The sequence below is a fragment of the Stenella coeruleoalba genome (assembly GCF_951394435.1).
Source record: "Stenella coeruleoalba genome assembly, chromosome: 16".
Lineage (NCBI taxonomy): Eukaryota > Metazoa > Chordata > Mammalia > Artiodactyla > Delphinidae > Stenella > Stenella coeruleoalba.
Window position 1 is genome coordinate 36,624,400 of NC_137162.1, and position 22,141 is coordinate 36,646,540.

General features: G+C 42.6%; 1 protein-coding gene and 1 pseudogene across 3 annotated transcripts in view; both read left to right on the forward strand.

The window, feature by feature from the left end:
• Positions 1–22,141, forward strand: part of SLC16A12 (solute carrier family 16 member 12) — an 89,713-nt gene that overhangs the window by 40,353 nt on the left and 27,219 nt on the right. The gene's annotated exons all lie outside the window — the stretch shown is intronic.
• Positions 11,154–13,105, forward strand: LOC307175394 (SNW domain-containing protein 1-like; annotated as a pseudogene). The gene has a single exon. The product of its transcript is annotated as an SNW domain-containing protein 1-like (transcript).

A 22,141-nucleotide genomic window follows, 5' to 3' on the forward strand; every position in this document is an offset into this window, starting at 1 on the left:
ATGGTTGCTTGCTCTGAGTCTATACCAGCATTTTTCAGCCTTGTCATGATTGACTCTTTGGGCCAGATAATACTCTTTTTTTTTTTTTTTGCAGAGCTGTCCTGTGCACTGTAGGGTGAAGCAGCATCCTTGACCTTTGTCCACCAGATGCTTAAAAAAGCACTCTGGCTGTGACAGCAAAATATGTGTCTAGACATTGCCGAATGGCCCCTGGGGGACCAAATTGTCCCTGGTTGAGAACCACTGGTCTGCACAGAACTGCTACCTTCCTCTGCTGGTCCTCAGATCCTGTGGGTATGTACGTGGCAGAGAATGGCTCCCCAGCTTGCCTCCTAGCGCCTCCCAGCTCCAGCCTGACTCAGTCACTTCATTTTCCCATTCCCAGTTGCGAAGACGTAGAATCTCAGAGTTTGGTTCAGCCTGTGGTTGGCTCCTTGGGATCAGGTGTGGACTCCTGTTCGGTGAGCTGGGCCAGGGAGGTGCAGCTCTTACAGAACTGACATGGCTGCAGGCCCCCTCCCCCAGGGTCTGCTCTTGGATCATTCTGAATGATGGAGCTGAATTCCCTTGAAGCTGAGCTGGACAAAATTTCTAAAAATATTTTATTAAAACATTGCCTTTTACAAAATTTTATTTCATATTGGAGTATAGTTGATTTACAATGTCCTGTTAGTTTCAGGCGTACAGCACGGTGATTCAGTTATACATATACATATATCTATCTTTTTTCAGATTCTTTTCCCATTTAATATTGGGTATACTTCCCTGTGCTATAAAGTAGGTCCTTGCTGATTATCTATTTTGTATATAGTAGTGTGTATCTGTTAATCCCAAACTCCTAATTTATCCCTCCCTCCCACCTTCCCCCTTTGGTAACCCTAAGTTTGTTTTCTAAGTCTGTGGGTCTGTTTCTGTTTTATAAGTAAGTTTATTTATATCACTTTTTTAGATTCCACATATGTGATATCATATATTTGTCTTTCTCTGAGTTACTTCACTTAGTATGAAAATCTCTAGGTCCATCCATGTTGCTGCAAATGGCATTATTTCATTCTTTTTTACGGCTGAGTGATATTTCTTAAACACGGAACATTGAATATGACTGAACAGAAATGAAACATATGTAATTTGTAGAGAGGGTATAGTGCAGTGGTTAAGACCACAGTCTTAGGAGCCAGATTGTCTGGGTTCACTTTCAGCTGTGCCACGTGCTGGCTGTGGCTTGGACAGACTGCTTGATCTCTCTCTGCCCCAGTTTCTTCATCTAGAGAATGGCAGTAATAATAAGAACAACAGCAATAATAATTAATACTAGTATATCACTTACCACATGTGCCAGGCACTGTTCTAAGTATGTTAGTTAACTAAATTCTCACAGCTGTGAGTTGAAACCTTTTCAGAAATCCTTAGAACCAAGTGTTTTGTTGTGGTATATAGAATATATATATGTAACCCCCCAACAGGGCTGGGGAGAGCACCCTGTGATCAACCAACCACAAATGATTTTGCACTAAAACATAAGAATATCCCACTCGGAAAGATATATTAAAACTATGAGTGTTTGGGTCTAGCCACAAAATGAGTATGTCGCCAACCTATGGAAAAATTTTGGAAAAAAATTTCAGAACTTTTTGGAATTGTACACTTGTATATTCATCCCCATTTTATAGAAGAGGAAACAGGTTCAGAGAGCGTTAGTAACCTGACCAAGGTTACAGAGCTAAAAGTGCAGAAGCTGAGATGTGGACTCAGGCAGTCTGATGACAAAGGACTTTCTCTCGAGCCTGGTGTTACAATACTTCATATATCAGAGGGCTGTTGTGTTAAATGAGTTAATATGTGTAAAGAAACACGGAGAGCAGGTGTGGCACATAGTGAATGTTATTGAAGCATTAATTATTATTGTAATTTTTCTTCATTCTAAGGGGTCACTGAGATTTATTATCATAGTGGTCGTCAGTGCAGTGATGCATTCAGGGTCCATTAAAAGCAGTGCTTCCCAACCTCTCTCATGGAGCCAGACCTCAAAAATCATGATCTTTCTCAGCCAAATTGGGGTAAACCATGAGACTGTTCCTGGCCTGGGCTCTGGCCCACTCAAGGTTCTGCCCAGCTGAGGGATCCTGTTATGGGCTGAATGCTTGTGTCCCCCCTCAAATTCATATATGGAAGCCCTGACCACCAGTGTGGCTGTTACCCATTTGAAGATGGGGCTTCTAAGGAAGTGATTAAGGTTAAATGAAGTCATAAATGTGGGGCCCTTTCTGATAGGATTAGTGTCCTTATGAGGAGAGATACCAAAGAGCTCCCCCCACCTCTCTCTATTTCTGACCAACTCCCCCCCCCCCCACCCCCAATACACACATGGCAAGGAAAGGCCGTGTGAGGACACAGCAAGAAGGTAGCCATTTACAAGCCAGGAAGAAAGCTCTCACCAGAAACCAAATTTGTCAGAACCTTGATCATGGGCTTCTAGCCACCAGAACTATGAGAAATAAATGTCTGTTGTTTAAGCCACTCAGTCAGTGGTATTTTGTTATGCAGCCCAAGCTGACTAATACAGACCCAGATCACACCTGTAGCACTGTTCAGCAGTTGGGAAGCTCTGAATTAAGACACGTTGATGTATTTCCTTGTATACAAAATGACTCCAAGCCATTGAATTTTCTGGGTCTTTTCTTTTTCTCTTTTCTTTTTTTTCTTGGTTGATTCTATTGCCATTAGACTCTTAACAATGATCTCCTCACACTTGGTTACAGATTTGTCTGTGATACCTTTTTGCACTACACTGTGATTATAGCTTATCATTGGAGGGCTTGAAACCCATTGAAACAACCTTGTTAGCATAGAATACACAGTAAAAAATACACTGGCCTTTGGAATGTAGACTTCAGCCATTCATCAGCCTTTTTTGCTGTGTTCTTAATTGATTGCATTCTTGAGAAACAAGAAATCAAATAAATTTGTATTATTTGACATTCTCTTTTAAGTGAGGAGTATGGATTTAAGACTTGAATGGTTAATTACAGATGAAACTGTACTTTTCAATCTTATAGGCAATTAATTATTTTGTAGAAATCAAAATGTTTATTTTCTATTCTCATTCTAAGATCCTAAAATTATTTCAATATAAATCAAGCATTTATTTATTTTTACCCTGAAAATATTAAGGAACTCATTCTTCTACTAGCCCTCAGCAAAGACAGTTTTGTCATCATCAGCATTCTCTCAAGAAGTTTATCAAAGGAAAGGGAATGATATCTTTGCGTGAGCCTAAAATGCCACGAGAAAGAACATCACATTCTCATTCTGTCTAGTACAGTTGCCCTAAAGTGGACTTTTTCATTTCCTATTAGTTACTCATCAAATATTTCATCACTTTTTAAGAGAAAAACAATTTTGAAAATTATAGTGAAAGAGCATGCTGGAATAAATTTCTTTATTTTACACATACACAACACACACATTCACTTTTTTGGGAAAAAAAAAACAGAACTAAACTCTGCTAATTGGATTGTTTCCTTAGACAGCCTTAAAAAATGATTGTAAATTTTCTCTTTCCACAGATAGATTCTTGTTTTCAGCCTGTTAGGAAGAAAAGAAGTGAGGGGTGACCTTTGATCCAAGTATAAGAGTGTGGTCCCAAAGTAAAGCCCTCCTAAGTATTCCAAGAGGATAAAATTTTGACAAGTTTAAAAGAAGAGGGCAAACTCAACCATGGTAAAGATATAAAATGTCAAATGTCAACTCTGTCAAATATGCAAAAAAGCATATATGAATCGATGTTGAATGGGAAAGAAAGCAGTAAGAATACACTTAGATACAACTATGTAAAAGTGGTTTTATTACTTTTTATAAGAAGGGTATGAGATTATTCCAAGAAGTTCAGAAAATACAGGAAGAGACCATTTATAATCTTACTTTCCTCACACAACTATTTTCTTTCTCTCTGCATTCCCTTCTCATTTTGTCCTTGTGCACATGTATTTTCTGTAGTTGTACTCATAGCTTGTACATTTTGTGTTCTGACTATGAGTTAGCCCAACACAGGCATTTTTTGGGTGCTGCTACAGTCCTCATAACCATCATTCGTAAAGGCTTTATAATGATCCATGGTTGGGACATGTACTACTTAGGAAAAGTCACTAAAAAGGGAAGAGAACATGGACACAGATATTCGATATACAGATATTTGCCTGCAAAGAATTTCAGTGTGCAATTCAAAAGAAAGAACCAACTAAATACTGCAAAGAAGTAAAAATTAGTTTAAATGTTCAAAGAGCATAGTATTTCTTGGATTTATTGTTTTCCCCATCATTTTCTCTCTGCCACTCTCCCTCATTCAATTATTTAGTTCTTTTGTCTTGTCCCAATATCATAAGGGAAACTTGACATAGAAAGATAAAGTCTCTGGGTCTCTCCCTTTTTTCCTTTGGATACTCTAAGACAAGAAATATGGGTGCTTTCAGGTATGATAAAGATACTTATTTACTAATAATTTGCTAACCATGTCACTGTTTGAACTAGTAACTGGTATATGTTTAACTTAGGTAAGTATTTTTTGAGTGCCTCCTGTATGCTACTATATATCTTGTATAATTGCTTTGCTTTTTTTTTTTTTTGCTTCACGTTTTTTTTTTCATTTTCTTTTTGTGGTACGCAGGCTTCTCAATGTTGTGGCCTCTCCCGTTGCGGAGCACAGGCTCCGGACACGCAGGCTCAGCGGCCATGGCTCACGGGCCCAGCCGCTCCACGGCATGTGGGATCCTCCCGGACCGGGGCACCAACCCGTGTCCCCTGCATCGGCAGGCGGACTCTCAACCACTGCGCCACCAGGGAAGCCCTTGCTTCACTTTTTAATTTGGAAAATTATTGAAAGATACAAAAGAAGATGAAAAATGTATCAGCTGGTATAACAGGGAAGGGAGTTAATGTATGTTATTATGTGAGTATTTTCATAGGTGTCAGAGCTTTTACACATATTTGCCCTTTAATCCTCATTAACACCCTAATAAAGAGGAACTATTAACTTCAATATACAGAGCAGGAGACAGACTCAGGAAGCTAGGTCGCATGTCAGGTTCATACAGCTATTAGTTGTCAGCACTGGGTTTCAAAGGCAGGCATGTCTGACCCCAGGCCAAGTGCACTGGTTTATGTGCTTCAAAATGTAATGCAGCATTCATATTTGTAGCAATCTTAAAGGCCTCAAAGAGCAGTAGTATAACTGAGGGCAGGGGAAACCTCTGGAACTCTTTCAGAGAGGAGTATCCTGTCAGAGGAATGTGGGTTTCTTTTTTCTTCTTAAAACTTGTTTTTTCTGAGCTATGTTATGTTACTGTTTACAGCTGCATCGTGGCCTAAGGGCCTCTTGGAAGCCTCCTCAGAGAAATGTGCTTTCAGAACAGCTTTCACACCCAGCCTCAGAACACATGTGAATGCCTCCATGTGAAGTCTTTGGAGAGGAAATGGTGATAGCTTTTCTTCTGCTGTTTAGAAGGTTCTGCTTTATAACTATTATTTTACAAATTAAAGTTATATAATCGCTTTATAGCTGTTATTCTCCACACTATCTTGATATAAAGTATTATGATAATCACAGGATATTGAAATTTAAAATTCCTATCCCTTTCCTAAGACTCATGGAAGCAATCTATAACAACAGTAGCGACGACAGTAAGAAGAGCTAACATTTATTTGAATGCGTACTTCGGGCAGATCCTACGCTTTGTGATATAATATGGATTACCTCATTTCATTTTCTTAACAACTCCATGAGGTAGGAATTGGGATCAAAAGGATCAATAAAGGGCTTCCATGGTGGCGCAGTGGTTGAGAGTCCACCTGCCGATGCAGGGAACACGGGTTCGTGCCCCGATCCGGGAAGATTCCACATGCTGCGGAGCAGCTGGGCCCGTGAGCCATGGCCGCTGAGCCTGCGCGTCCGGAGCCTGTGCTCCGCAACGGGAGAGGCCACAACACTGAGAGGCCCGCGTACCGAAAAAAAAAAAAAAAAAAAAAAAAAATTGGATCAATAAAAACCACCTGTCTTCTCACAAGTTCAATACCAATTTAGAGGTAGAAACAGGAATCAAAGACTAAAATGCTGCCTTATGTGCTGATAATGCTGATAAGAGGGGAATGAGGCTTAGGAGTACCAGCCAGGAAGGGCTGCAGCACTCTGGGTACATAAAAGATGGACTTACCCAGTCACCGTCCTTGGAAGCCCTCAAACAACCACAGGCCTCCTTTGAAGGGCACGTACCCCTGTTTCATATACAGGGTGGAAGAGCTGAGAAGGATGAGCCCTCTCTACTCACAGGCAGATCCCAAGCAGAAAAGAAAAAAGAAAAACAAAAGGCTGAGCATGTGCATCTGTTTCTCCCAAACCTATGAATCAGATAACCAACTTCTCCTCCTGCAGAGAAAAGGAGGTGAGTAGGGAAACACCAGGGGTGCTAATAGCTCCACTGGGGTTTCTGCCCCGTGGAGTCAATGGAAAGGAGGTCTTTGTCCCCAGTTGTAGGTACTGTGCATGGCTCTACCCTACAGATGAGGAAACTGAGTCCCTGAGACACTAGATAAGAGTCATAATTAGTAAGCGCAGGAAAGTCTAAACAGAGCCACTAAGTGGTGGAGTCAGGATGAGCGAGGCCAGCTGGGACAGGCTCTGCCTTCGTTCAGGTACAAGGTCATGGGAAACTAAAAAGGGAGGGCAGGCGTGAGAGGGATACCAGAGGAAGTGGTACGAGTTGGACTCACTTATTCCGAGGGTTGGGGAGGAGAGTCAAAAGACTCAGAGTGTTCTAGCATACCTAGTTGGAAAATGGTGAAAGCATGAAAATAAAATGTGTTTCCAGGATAGACCAGCCAGTGCTTTGTAGGCACGTGACTTTGAGGTAACTTACAGGCTGTTGGAAATCGGAGTTTTCAACTCCGGAGGAAGATCGGCAGCAGAGATGCAGATTTTGGAGCTGTCCTTTTAAAGGTGATCGCTGGCTGAAACTAAGGGAGCATTTTAGTATGAGCAGCAAAAGAGGAGGTTGGTTCCACAAATTGAGTTTTGTGTTTGAAATACACCAGAAGATTTGAGTCGGTAACTTTGAGTGGCTTGATCTAATTTAAAGGCAAGGCTCAGCACTGATTGGCTCAGGAGTTGATCTCGTTTTTTTTTTTTTTTTTTTTTGCGGTACGCAGGCCTCTCACTGTTGTGGCCTCTCCCGTTGCGGAGCACAGGCTCTGGACGCGCAGGCTCAGCGGCCATGGCTCACGGGCCCAGCCGCTCCGCGGCATGTGGGATCTTCCCGGACCGGGGCACGAACCCGTGTTCCCGGCATCAGCAGGCGGACTCTCAACCACTGCGCCACCAGGGAAGCCCCTTGATCTCGTTTTTAACCATAGCCCTAGTGCACTACGGGCAAGCTTACAGGTTACCCTGGTGTGCAGGACAGTTTCCATTTGCACCTCCAAGTTCACTGTTCATCCCATTTCCACCCACTTCTCTGCCCTGGAAGGCTGACACTTATAGGCTACATCAACTTGGTTCCTGTTTGGTTCAGCCACTGATGGGACTTAGAAGGCAGGAAGAGTGTGAGGCTGGTGCATTTTTTTCCTTGGTTCTTTTACTGTCAGATCCTTATGGACTGGCTGCTTTCCTTTACCCAGTGACTCTGCAGAAGGTTCCAGTAACTGCTCTCTCCCTTTGCCTGTCAGGTCTAGAAGTGCTAGTGTTACTGGCCCCAGAGGACTCTACTGACCTTTGTTAGATTTTATGAACACTTGTTCACACCTTTATAAATAATATCTTTGTTGAAGTCTACCCAGTTTCCCAGTTCCTTCTGGGACCTTGAACAAATAATATGCCTCATAAACCAGAAGGAATTGATGTTCTTCAAGGCACTAGGCTTACCCTTAATAAACAGAGAGGGGCTTCTAATCTGGGGGTGTCAGACCTGGGAGGAGATGACAGAATTAGTACAAGGTGGGCAAATCCACACGTACATGACGGCATCCTGTCAGTGGACAGAAAAATATCTTACACAGTTACCACAATTTTTCAGCTGGTTGTAAATGTCTGAGTGATTCATCAAATAAAACAAAATGTATTTGAAAATGCCATGAAATTCATTTTAACTGTTGCCTTTACATATTTTATCGATCAACAGATAACTTATTCTAAAAACATGACTATTGCCTTGCTTGGCTAAGGAAATACTTTACGATGTATAGAGGGACCTCACATGCAAAAGGGTTGGAAACTACTTCCAAGGCCTTTGTTCATCAGACTTTTCTGTGGGTCCAAATCTAGAAGGAAGTGGGATGAACTGGTTCATTCCTAACTATTTCAATAAAGACAGAGACAAAGACAACCACCTACCTGTTAAAGGAACTTTTGTAAAAAGCGCTCCTAACTTTCATTTCTGGGGAGAAATTAAGGTCTTGGGTCTTTTTTTTTTTTTTTTTTTGCTGTACGCGGGCCTCTCACTGTTGTGGCCTCTCCCGTTGCGGAGCACAGGCTCCGGACGCGCAGGCTCAGCGGCCATGGCTCACGGGCCCAGCCGCTCCGCGGCATGCGGGATCCTTCCGGACCGGGGCACGAACCCGCGCCCACATTCTCAGCTTGGCAACACCTTGTCCTTTGTGTGACCTGCCGTGGCTCCAGCAGCGAGCAGAGTCTACAGAGTGCAAAAATAAACATCTCTAAGGGCCTGTGGAATTTGATGGCCTGTGCAGTATGGGGCAGACATGGGCCGAGGGCCAGGCCCTGTAGGTGAGCCTCTCAGCAGCCCACGTTTGTTTTTAGCCACTCGGTCAAAGCAAGAAGAGACAGCCAGCCTGGCAGTGAAGTTCTGTTTCCAGGTTTGGCCCTGTCTGGTGTCAGGACCTGGCCCTGCCCCCGTGTTCTCAGGGTATCTCATTGAGATATATTCACTTAGGCCTCTGTTACCCAGATAATGGGAAGGCTAGTTAATCTGATTTGACAGTGGCTAAAAAGAACAAAGAAAGAATGGATAATTTCTTGCCCCCATTCCTCAAGCTCCCTGGGCACCCTCCCCACGTGACTTGAGAAAACATCCATAACTCAAGATTTGGGGGTGTTCGTTTACTAAATATTTACTGAGTGCCATTTTTTTCCAGGAACCATCCTAGGCACTGAAGCATTAAGGGTCCCTGCTCACAGGGAGCTCACACTCTGAGTGCAGACCTGAGTTCTTCTGCTTGCACTCTCTTTTATATATATTTATTTATTTATTTATTTATTTATTTATTTATTAATTATCTTTCGCCACCCCACGCGGCTTGTGGGCTCTTAGTTCCCGGAGTAGGGATTGAGCCCAGGCCCCCAGCAGTGGAAGCACAGAGTCCTAACCTTTGGACTGCCAGGGAATCCCTGCCTGCACTCTCTTTGAAACACAAGTTCTCCAGAACACCCCGTGACTTGAGGGGTTAACTTCCAGCCAACTGAAATATTTCACTCGGTTCCCCTTCCATGTCAACAACATGGCGGGAGCAGTGATGACAGAGTAAGGAAAATGTTGTAGAGACAGGCAGCACTGTTCTTCCATAAAAGGTTCTCTGTCAACTAACAAAACGATTCTGTGAAATGCATCTCTAGCTCCAAGTTTCTCCTCTGTAGCCAAGAAGCCTCTGATGTAACGTCATCTGATTTAATGATTCCATATGCTGTTGAGTGTAAAATTAGAATTAAAGAGTTCTGCAAGGTCACTGAGTGAGACACAAAAATTTCTTCCTTGAACCCCACAAATATTGAGCACCAGTTTTATACCAGACATTGTGCTAAGTGCTGGAATATTCAACTACATGTTGTATTTTTTATCAAAGAGGGCTAGCTACAGCTCAGGCCTATCGCTGCTTTTACTTGTATTTCCAGATAGGAGAGAAAAGAACTGTATTTTTGCAGAAAATGGTTACTGGGGGCAAGCTCCTTGTTTTGAATTGCACTGTCAACAAACTATTGGACTCAGGAGTAAGCATTTTTCTGTTGTTGCCTAGAATCAGCAACTCTGGATTAGGAACTGACAGGGTGAGAAAGAAACTTGCTTTCTACTCTCTGCCTCTTGTGAATCAAAAATTGTACCTTTTCCTCCTTTTCTGTAGACCAAATGACATATAAATCACCCTGCTGCTTATTCTACGTCTTATGTAAAGTTTTCCTACCCTCAAAGTCTCACAGACAATGTAGAAACGTCGGCAGCTTTATTAGCAAAGGTTAGTGTTTCAATTTAGTGCCAAAAGGTCCTGACAGACATCCAAAAATTTCTGGTTGAAGTCGGTAATTATTTACTCCCCCGTTACCAGAATCTGTCTGAGGACTAAGCTGAGAGAAGCAGAAAGGAAAAGCAAAAAAAAAAAAAAAGCAAAGTATTTCTGCACTTAAGAACAATATATTAAAAAAAAAATTTTTTTTTAAATTTTGGCTGTGTTGGGTCTTTGTTGCTGCAGGTGGGCTTTCGCTAGTTGCAGAGAGCGGAGCGCAGGCTTCTCGTTGCGGTGGCTTCTCTTGTTGTGGAGCACCGGCTTTAGGCGCGCAGGCCCAGTAGTTGTGGTGCACGAACTTAGTTGCTCCGCAGCATGTGGGATCTTCCCGGACGAGGGATCGAACCCGTGCCTCTGCACTGGCAGGTGAATTCTTAACCACTGCGCCACCAGGGAAGTCCCAAGAACAATATATTTTTTTCACAACGTATGTGTAATATCATTGGGCAACAAAAATAAATAAGTCCATATGCATTAGAAGGCGTCCCTAAGACCCAGAGACTTCAAGTGGAAAAAAAGTTGGGTCCCTGAGCCAGAGACAATCTAAGCCCAAGCAGAGAGAGAAGGGGTTTCTTTAACTTCTTCCCGACTTTCAGTTGTTTTGGGGGCTTGAGTTTGCCCCTGGATAGAAGTCTGTAAGGCTCAGCTGGGATACTTTTCTCCACTGTTATAAAGGCCGTGCAGAAGTGTTGGAATTCCCTCATGGCAGACCTGGAAGATGGCCCTTCACTGCACATCCCCTAGGCCAGGGTGTTCAATGGGCCCTTGAGCCCCGGGTGGGTAGAAGCAGACATTTAATCATTGGTAAGAGGGTGTAATAAAATATCCAGGGGCTGGGAGGCAAGATATCTTTCTCTTTCCCGAGAGGTTTGTATTTCACCGTAGCATTTAGCAAATATATGCCAGGCACTGTTCTGGGTGCTGGAGACACAAGATCAAACATAATCATGGCTTCCACCAGGAGGGAGCTTGGAGGCCAGTGGAGAGCAATGGGATGCAGAGATTAAGACCACAAGCTTTGAACTCAGGCCGAGGCTAAATCTTGGATAGTTAGAGCATTCTTTATCTGTAAAACAGAAATTATAATACCTCCTCCACAGGGCTGGGATAAAGATAAAATGAGAAGAGGAGGCGGAAGAAGATGGTGCTCACCAGCTTTTTACCTGCGCCTACTCAGCTATCCCAGGACCAGCTTGAGGCTGAAGAAAAGGCAAGATCCCAGAGATCACGACAGACCTCACTGGTCTCCCCGCAAAGAGAACCTCCGCCATGCGGGTACCGGAAAGGCTGGATACCTCGGTTATTAGAGGACTTTGGAGATGGAGGTGCTTTTCCAGCGATCCATGTGGCCCAGTATCCCCTGAATATGGGACAAGAGAAAAAAAATGTCAAATGCACTGGCCACTCAGGTGCATGCTGAAGGAAAAATTAAGTATGATGCAACTGCTCGACAGGGACAGTCAAAAGACAAGGTCATTTATAGCAAGTACACTGACGTGGTTCCCAAAGAAGTCATGAATGCAGATGACCCAGACCTGCAAAGACCTGATGAAGAAGGCATTAAAGAGAAAAAAGACAAGGCTAACCTTAGAAAAATCCTTTATCACAGAAGGTTGCTGCAGCCATGCCAGTCCGAGCAGCAGCTGATAAACTGGCCGCTCCTCAGTATATCCAATACACACCGTCTCAACAAGGAGTGGCTTTCAACTCTGGGGCTAAACAGAGAGTTTTTCAAATGGTGGAAATGCAGAAAGATCCGATGGAGCCGCCAAGGTTCAAGATTAATAAGAAGATTCCCCGGGGACCACCTTCTCCTCCTGCACCTGTCATGCACTCTCCTAGCCGAAAGATGACCGTGAAGGAACAACAAGAGTGGAAGATTCCTCCCTGTATTTCAAACTGGAAAAATGCAAAGGGTTATACAGTTCCATTAGATAAACGTCTGGCGGCTGATGGAAGAGGACTGCAGACAGTTCACATCAATGAAAATTTTGCAAAACTGGCCGAAGCCCTCTATATTGCTGATTGGAAGGCTCGTGAAGCTGTGGAAATGCGAGCTCAAGTAGAGAGAAAGATGGCTCAAAAAAGAAAAGGAGAAACATGAAGAGAAACTTAGAGAAATGGCCCAGAAAGCCAGGGGGAGAGAAGAGCTGGGATCAAAACCCATGTGGAAAAAGAGAATGGGGAGGCATGTGAGAGGGATGAAATCCGGCGTGACAGGCGAAAAGAGAGACAGCACGACCGGAATCTTTCCAGCGCAGCTCCAGATAATAGGTTGAAACTGCAGATGAAAATCAAGATATCAGTGAAGTCATTGTTCTTGGTGTGCCCAATCCTCGGACTTCCAGTGAAGTTCAGTATGACCAAAGGCTCTTCAACCAATCCAAGGGTACGGAGAGTGGTTTTGCAGATGGGGAAGATGAAATTTACAATGTTTATGATCAAGCCTGGAGAGGTGGTAAAGATATGGCCCAGAATATTTACAGGCCCAGTCAAAATCTGGACAAGGACATGGTTAGTGATGACCTAGAAGCCAGAATAAAGACTCACAGATTTGTTCCCAATAAGGAGTTTTCTGGTTCAGACCGTAGACAGAGGCCGAGAAGGACCAGTCCAGTTTGAGGAGGATCCTTTTGGTTTGGACACATTTTTGGAAGAAGCCAAACAGCATGGTGGCCCTAAAAGACCCTCAGATAGCAGCCGCCCCAAGGAACATGAGCATGGAGGCGAGAAGAGGAGAAAGGAGTAGATACTTTCTTCAGAGTGAATGAACTATCATTCATAACCCTAATGATGCAAGTCATATGGGGGAACACTTTGTAAATGACCAGGATAAAAACCAAATCTGGGTGTCAGAGCCCAGCGCTACTTTTTATGACAGGAGAAAGGGGGGATGGAAAAATTCTACTTTGAATTATTTCGTTTTTTTAAAGAGTGGGTTGTGTTTGTGCTTCTCCCACCTTTGGGCATTTATAGGACATACTGCCCCACACATGAAATTAAGGCCACTTCCTTTTGAGTGACATTAACACTTTGGGGTTAATATTGTGTCTAAGAGTGACTGCTTACGAATAAAGTTACCCTAACCACAGTGAGTAGAAAGAAGGATGTCCACATATTGGAACCGTCCTGCCAAATGATGTTTGCCCCTATCGTGCTCTGTTTTAATTTGGAGTGGGGAAAGTAAGCTCTTGCTTGGTGCAACTGTTTGTTTCCAATAAAAACATTTAGACAAAAAAAAAAAAAGATAAAATGAGATAACATATGTATAATAGTGAATTCAGAGCCTCGTGGATTAAGTGCCCCCAAATAGTAACTGTCGTTACTGTTATTGCTGTGTGGCTTCACTGGCCCAGGACTCAGAGACTTGAGCTCTAAGTACTGGCTGGTTCCTCTGTGACAAGACTGCTTTGCTCCTGAGTGAGCGTCCTTTAGAGGGAAGCCGGTTGTGCTGAATATTCTTCATTTTCTAGCTGGAATGGTTGATTTTCTTGCCTGATGTCTGAAGATTAGACCTTTCTGACGAAGATGAAGTTCTTTTCCCGTTTCTTTCAATTGAATTACCATGTTAAAACTAGTGACTGTTATTAATGCTTTTAATTTATTTTTTATGACTCGCTGGGGTTCTTTCTGGTGAAGGCAGAGCTTATTTCATTCATTTATTAGACACTGATAGAGCTCTTACTCTGCATCAGACATTGTGTGTGTGTGTGTGTGTGTTGGGGTTTGGAGATGGTGGAGAGAATTGGGGGAAGAGACAAGGATGACTTAAGGTTGTTTCTGTTCTGTGGAGTTAAACAGGCCAGTGGTAGAGAGAGACGTTAAATAGATAACAAAAGTGCATCTGATAAGGGCCAAGAGGGGTAGGTACAGAGAGCTCCAAGAGTCTGTAACAGGAAGATAACTACTTTGAGGATGGAGATGGGGTGGAAGCAGTTGAAGCAGAAATGATAAGTCAGGTGGGAAAGTGGCGAAGGAAGGAATTTGAAGGTAAAGAAAACAGCATGTAAGAAGATACTAAAGCTCGATTTTTTCCGTGGATTGCAAGGAACATATAGTATCATGGGATAGGTGGGAGTGGGACGATGGGCTGGGAATGAGGCTGATATTTGGCTACAGATAACGGACATATATATGGGCTGAATATGGGCCCAGACGGTCCTCGGCCAACAGGTCGTAGCTGAGGACACTGAGTTTCCATTATCAGAAATAGTATCTCTCAGTTTCCCTCTTGTTTCTACGGAGACAGGAGTGAGTATCTCAATAAAGAGCTTCAAATGGGACACCCTAAGGGGTACAAACGGTGTATCGTTAAAGAGTACTTTCCCACTGTAGAGGCAATAGTAGAGTCCATTTGGAAATCTTCTCTAGTAAGTTGTGATAGGGTCGAGATTTGCTCATATGATGACACAGATGTGAAAAAAATAACAGCTTCTTTGTTGCTATAATAAATCTAAACCTCTTCAAAGCCTCTATGAAGGCAGGAGTGGGGAGTTCATTTTGCTTTTTATGTCCTGTCTAAAAAACCTTCGCCTGTCCCCCAATTATGAAGATTTTCTCCTATGTTTTCTTCCAGAAGTTTTTTTTTTTTAATAGTTTTTGCGTTTATGTTTAGATATGCTATTTCGAGTTAGGTTTTGTGTATGGTGTGAGGTGACACTAGAGAGTCGTTTTCTTCCCATACGAATAAATATGTGGGTCTATTTCTAAACTCCCTATTCTGTTCCACTAATCTAATATACTGATATCACTCTTGATTACTTTGGTTTTAGAACAAGTCTTTGAAATCGGTTAGTATAAGCCTTCAACTTTTGTTCTATCTTTTGAAAATGATTTTGGATTTTCTAGGTTCTTTGCATTTCCATATGAGTTTTAGAATCAGCTTGTCAGCTTCTATTTTAAAAAAAAGGCTGTTGGACTTTGTTTGGCATTTCACTGAAACAATCAACTTGGGTAGATATGACATCTTCTCAGTGTTCCATGGAATGAACATGCTTGCTCGCTCGCTCTCCCTCTCTCTCAAGCCTTTATAAATTTCTCTCAGCACTGTTTTGTAGTTTTGAATGTCCAAATAATGCACATATTATGTTAAAAGTATTCCTAGGCATCTCATGGCTTTTGATGAAATGCCTAATGTAAAGTGGTATTTTTAAATTCCACTTTCTATTTGTTCACTATGAAATTGTGTACAAGCCCCTGTGTCCTTGTCTTTTGAAGTAAAAGTCTGACTCAAAAGTTAATGATTGGGAAATGTGAAGATGTAGAAACAAAGAATAGCTGTTGGGCTGGGGAACTGTAGCTTTCCCTGAAAGCTACAGATAAGGCCTGACACACATTGCTAAGGTGTTTTTATAGGAAGCAGACCCCCACCAGATGAAAACTGCTGACCGCAAGAACATAGACCCTAGACTGGTTGAAACCAGAAGGTTGATGATGCTTGAAATTTCATCTTGACGCCAACCAATCCAAGAATTATCCACGTGCTGATCACGCCCTGCTCCTTGAACACTATAAGACTCCTCGCTACCTCCTCTAGGGCGGGACACCCAGTTTTGAGGGCATTAGTGCACTGTGGCCCCCTTTGCCTGGCAAAGCAATAAAAAGCTATTCTTTTCTGCTTCACCCAAAACTCTGTCTCCGCATTTCTGTTCGGCACCGGTGAACAGAGGCTGAGTTTCAGCAACAACTACTAATGTATAGAAATACAATTGACTAAAAAGGAAAAATAATAAATTTCAGTTCACCAAAATTAATAGTTTCTGCTCTTCAAGATGCACCATTGGGAAATGAATGGGCAAACCACAGAATAGGAGAAAATATTTGCAATACATATATCTACAAAAGACTTGTATCGAGGATATACAAAGAATTCTTGTATCTCAATAATAAGATAAACAACCCAATTAAAAATGGGCATGATATTTGAACAGAGCCTTCACAGAAGAAGATATATGAATAGCTAATAAAACATGAAAAAACGGTTAACATCATTAGTAGTAAGGAAAGTACAAATTAAAATTACAATGAGACTCCATTACACACTGGAGCTCTAATGTGTTACGGTAATATCATACAGCCATGTTGATCTTCTAAAGTTAAATATACACTTACAATATGACACAGTAATATCATTCCTAGGTATTTACTCAAGAAAGTGAAAACCTGTGTCCATAAAAGACTTGTATAGAGATATTCACATAAGCTTTATTCATAATGGTCAAAAATCGGAAACAATCCTAATGTCCATCAACAGATAAATAAATTGTAATATATCCATAAAACAGATTACTATTTAGCAGTAAAAAGGAATAGAGTACAGGTATGCACAGCAACCTGGATGAACCTCAAAACATCATCATAGGGGCTTCCTTGGTGGTGCAGTGGTTAAGAATCTGCCTGCCAATGCAGGGACACGGGTTCGAGCTCCGGTCCGGGAAGATCCCACGTGCCGCGGAACAACTAAGCCCGTGCGCTACAACTACTGAGCCTGCGTGCCACAACTACTCAGCCTGCGCACCTAGAGCCCGTGCCACAACTACTGAGCCCGTGTGCCACAACTACTGAGCCCGTGTGCCACAACTACTGAAGCCACCGCGGTGAGAAGGCCGAGCACCGCAACGAAGAGTAGCCCCCGCTCACTGCAAGTAGAGAAAACCCGTGTGTAGCAGCCAAGACCCAATGCAGCCAAAAATAAATAAATAAATTTATTTTAAAAAATTGTCAGAAGTGAAAGAAGCCAGAAGCAAAATAGTCCATATTGTGTGATTCTATATTTACGACATTCTCAACTGGCAAAACTCATCTACATCAACAGAAAGCAAACCAGTGGTAACGCAATGCTGAGGTTGGTGGAGATCGACTGCAAAGGAGCGTGAGGGAATGTTTGGGGTGATGAAAATGTTCTGTATCTTGATTGTGGTGGTTTTACATGAGTGTGTACATTTGTCAAAAGTCATCAAAATGTAGACTTAAAATGGGTGTGTTTTATTGTATGTAACTTATACCTCAATGTAAAAAGTTTGTAGCAGGTTTTGCAAGGTTAAAGTAATGTCTTTCATTTAGCTCAGTCTTTCTTGAATCAATAAGCAGCCAAATTGAAGGTTGATTTCTGTGTAAAGGTCATTTCTCCCCTGTATTGTGTTCATCCCTGCCTCTCCTGTATGAGTGGTTGGTTTAGGGGAGAATTCATGTGACCTCATGGTAACAGTGGCGGAGGTGGTTGGCATGCAGATCCATGAATTCTCATTGGCCTAAGCAGAACTGTCCCTAGTATTGGTCACTGGGCGTCCTGCTGATGAAACTCATCTTGGTGGTCTCTAGGTAGTGGCTTCTCTCCTCATTGTGCACTGTGATGACATATCTGCTGCTGGTGGAACTTGTAGTTTGTACTCTCTGACTGTCCAGCACATGGGGAAATTCCTCACCTTTTTTATTGTAGTTCTTGAGGATCAGCCACGATTTCCATTAGGCTCAGGTTATTGGCCACGGAGTCACTTTCCCCTTGGCCCCAGCTCTGCCTCTCATCTCTTAGCTGCCTTCTACTGAGAACATGAGAGAGCCTCAGATCACTCCTGCGCCAGATTGGTGGTGAGGGACAGTCGGTGGACACTGTCTTGGCTTTCTCTCTGCCCAGACACATCATAGGCCAAAGGCACCCAGTGAAGCAGTGTCTTCCCATTGTTATCCATGGGACACACAGCACAGGCCTTCTTACTGCAGCTTCCCCCTCAACTGCTCAGGTTCCTATGTCTTCTCTCTATCACATACCTACCCCTGGTCAAGGCTGTAGGGAGTGGGAGACGTGGTCCCTGAGATATCTGGGCAGCTCATCAACATTCCTTTAAAAAAAATGTCCCCTTCCTCTCTTGGTGTAGGCTTCTGCTCTCCCTTTCTGTGTGGTGAGAACTTCCTCTACAACACAATACTGTGACTTCTTACTTATAAATGGATTTATTCTGGATGGGACCCTTTTCCTTGTTCCACAGAGAAATAAACAATAAGCATAGTCTACCAGGTATCTTAGATATTGGGGAAGAGATACTTAGCAATCAGCCAGCTGGTTTAAAGTTTAGACATCAGTAATTTGATGCCCTGTTTTTACAGATTAGGAAATAGTGGCAGAGAGGAAGTGATTCACGCAGGATCAGACGACTAAGTAGTGTCACTTGGACCCAGTAGTCTTGAATCCCACTCTTGGTATCTTTCTGCCGCACACCTCTACTTCTCTTTTGTCTGCAAACCAATGTAAAAAGTAAGGATACTGCTAAAGGTTAAGGCACTGGAAATAAGCAGAAAGGATCAAGGAAGGAAAGAACAATGGAAAGACAGTGTTGGGAGCCCACCCAAATAAGTGCCTTTTCTCCAACTGCATACTAACTGTAAGAAGTGTGTAGATTTTCTGATAGAAGGGATCACTTCAGAAAACTATACTGAGGGCAATGTGAAAGATTTGCCCTACAAATGGAGTGCCTTACTGGAAGGTGATCGACTGTTAGCAAGAATTTTTTGCACATGATCAGATTTTTGAAAGCAAAGAGGACAAAGTGAAATTGAAAATATATCCCAAACTGTACTGTTTAAGGAGCAACCTTAGAGGAACATCCTAATATAGAGCCTCTTTTGTTTCAAAATTTTTTTTCTGAAGCCAAAATGAGATGCAGAATGCAATTATATTTTAGTGGTTGGATGTCAAAATAAAATAAATGGAAGGCTGCTTACTAAAATGAAGAATTGCACGATGGAAACGTACTTTCTTTGCTTATAGTTGTAGGTATTCTCTTAACTCAGTGAAGACTTTTCCATTATATTTGTGTCATATCAGGTGGGTTAATTATTTACAAGAGGCTCAGGCTGATATTCTAAGGGGACCACAGGCTGCTCCAAAGTCTCCGGGAAACTAGGTTAGCCTTGTTTAACCTGTGCATCTCCTCTGAATACATATAAATCTATTACATGACCTGTTTTGAAAGAAACTCACATGTTTTGTGAGCAGCCATACACGCTTGAGTTAACCTGGTGGTTAAACCTCCCCTGCTACCCCACCCCACCCCCTGCTTCCTTTGGTCGTGGTCACTCACATGAATGAGTGCTTAAGCTTTACCATGGCTTGTTGACAGAAATGCCCAACGACAATTTTGAAATCTGGAGGGCAGATGGGCAAGTATACTGTCCAAAATCCACCAGAGCTACTTATCCCTATTTTGCCTCAGATACAGTGTTGCCAGGCGAGTCCCTTTACTTCTGAGAGCTTCAGCTTCATCATCGTGGAAAGGGGGGAAATCGTGCCCATCTCTGAGGCTTGTGAGGCTCAAGGGCGACTATTCATGAGGAATTATTAGTAACAGTCTCGCATACTGATGCTTTCAGAGAAGTCCTTTCTCCCCACCCTGGAACCGTGTGAGGATGTTCCTTGTTCTGTGGTTTACCCAGCTTGACTCTAACTTACAACATACCTTTGCTCACTATGCTATTACTTAACAATTTTTATTTGGATTTATGCAATTATGTTTTTTTGAGAGACCCTCACCAATCAGTTCTGAACTTATAAGTTGTGGGAATGCCAAAGGAGGTTGTCTAACTGAAACAAATAAAAATGGAATCATCTGGGGATAGCAGAGGCAAGGTAAAAATTAATGATGTTAAATATCTTTTAAAGAAACAGAACATTTTATTTTGCCAAAGGCTTGTTACCTTCCCTGTGTCTTCTATGGGATAATCACCTAATTTTCTTTTTTTTTTTTTTTTTTTGCCGTACGCGGGCCTCTCACTGTTGTGGCCTCTCCCGCTGCGGAGCACAGGCTCCGGACGCGCAGGCTCAGCGGCCATGGCTCACGGGCCCAGCCCCTCCGCGGCATGTGGGATCCTCCCGGACCGGGGCACGAACCCGTGTCCCCTGCATCGGCAGGCGGACTCTCAACCACTGCGCCACCAGGGAAGCCCCACCTAATTTTCAATGTGCAGCGTCAGTAAATAATATGGTTATTTTTAGTCCTGGAGAAACCATACAAAAGAGATTTTTGTGCTCATTATTTACACTGCAGGAGTAACCTGAAATATTTATTTCAGAAAATTATATATAAAATGGTATTGAATGCGATTTTATTTTATTTTATTTTAATTAATGGACTTTATTTTTTAAAGAAATTTTAGGTTTACAGAAAAATTGAGCAGAAAGTACAAAGAGTTCCTGTGTACCCTTTCTCCTTCCCCCACCAATTTCCTCTGTCATTAACATCTTAGCTTAGTGTGGTACATTTGTTACAATTGATGAACAAATATTGATACATTATTAACTAAAGTCCATAGTTTGCATTTGGGTTCACTTTTTGTGTTCTACAGTTCTGAGCTTTGACAAATGTATAATGTCATGTATCCACCATTGTAGTATTCTTCAGAATAGAATGCAATTTTGAAAATGAATTTTTTTTTTTTTTTTTTTCGGTACTCGGGCCTCTCACTGCTGTGGCCCCTCCCGTTGCGGAGCACAGGCTCCGGACGCGCAGGCTCAGCGGCCATGGCTCACGGGCCCAGCCGCTCCGCGGCACATGGGATCCGCCGGGACGGGGGCACGAACCCGCGTCCCCTGCATCGGCAAGCGGACTCTCAACCACTGTGCCACCAGGGAAGCCCGAAAATGAATCTTAATTATACCATCCCACCTAAATTTCTTTTTGCATATTCTCCCCATTCTTTATGAGTTACAAGTATACATCTTTTACAGAAGTTTTACATAGCTTCCCTCACATTGTACACACAATTTTAGAGTCCCCTTTTTGCTTTAGCATTGCATCATAAATGTTTTCCCATATTACAGTATTTTCTTCTTCTTTATAATTTTAAAGGATTGTCTATTATCCCATTTGTTTGACGTATCATAATTCTCTAGACATTTCCCAGTTGTTGAGCATTTACGTTGTTTCAGTTTTACGTTATTCATAGCACAGCTATTGTTTATTTTGCCAGTAGTGTTCAGCTTCTCTTAAATTGTTTTCTTAGGATAACTTCCCAGAACTGAGATTACTCTTCAAAGAATATGAATAACTTTCTAATCCTTGATCCGTTGCCCTGTGTTGCTTTCCAAAGGGCTGTTGCATAGCACTGGCCTGTCTCAGAATTTTTCAACAGCACTGGGCAGCACAGACCGAGGACGGTCTCACACTGTCCACGTATGGGTAGATGGCTTTATAATCTTACATTGAAGACAATTTAACCTTGGGGACTATTTTAACAGAAAAAACTCTGAAGAGGCTAGGACTATAGTCAGCTTTCTAAGCTTTGGCTTTTTCACTTGTACAACCGATCCTATCATTTCGTGACACATGTTTGTGTCCAATCGGTGAGTTATGACATTGTGTGTGTTTGTCCGCGGGCGCTGGTAGAATCACCAGTGCTAGTCCTGTTGAAATCGCCAGAGTGCTAGGCGTCAAGCATGCCATAAACATGACTCACGTATGGCTGTTCAAGAAACTTTGATTTATGGCAACACAGTATAGGCAGAAGTGGAAGATCTTATTGCCTAAAGGAGTCAGGCAGGTGTTGTACATGAGTGAAACAGCACAGGGATTGGACAGTACAGGAGGTCAGGGGCAGGCTGAAGGGGCTGTACAGGCGTTATCCAAAGGAAGGGTGTCATACTTGACTCCAGCTGATGGCTGCCAAGAAGGAATGCCAGACCAGTATCTTTAGCGCTCTCAGTTTTTCAAGACGACTTGGAAATCTGTAGTTTTAGATATCTTAGCTGGTACAGGCTGCTATAACGAAAATCTCACAGCCTGGGTGGCTTAAACAGACCTTTAGTTCTCTTAGTTCTAGAGGCTGGGAAGTCCAAGATCAAGGAGCTGGCACATTCAGTGTCTGGTGGGAG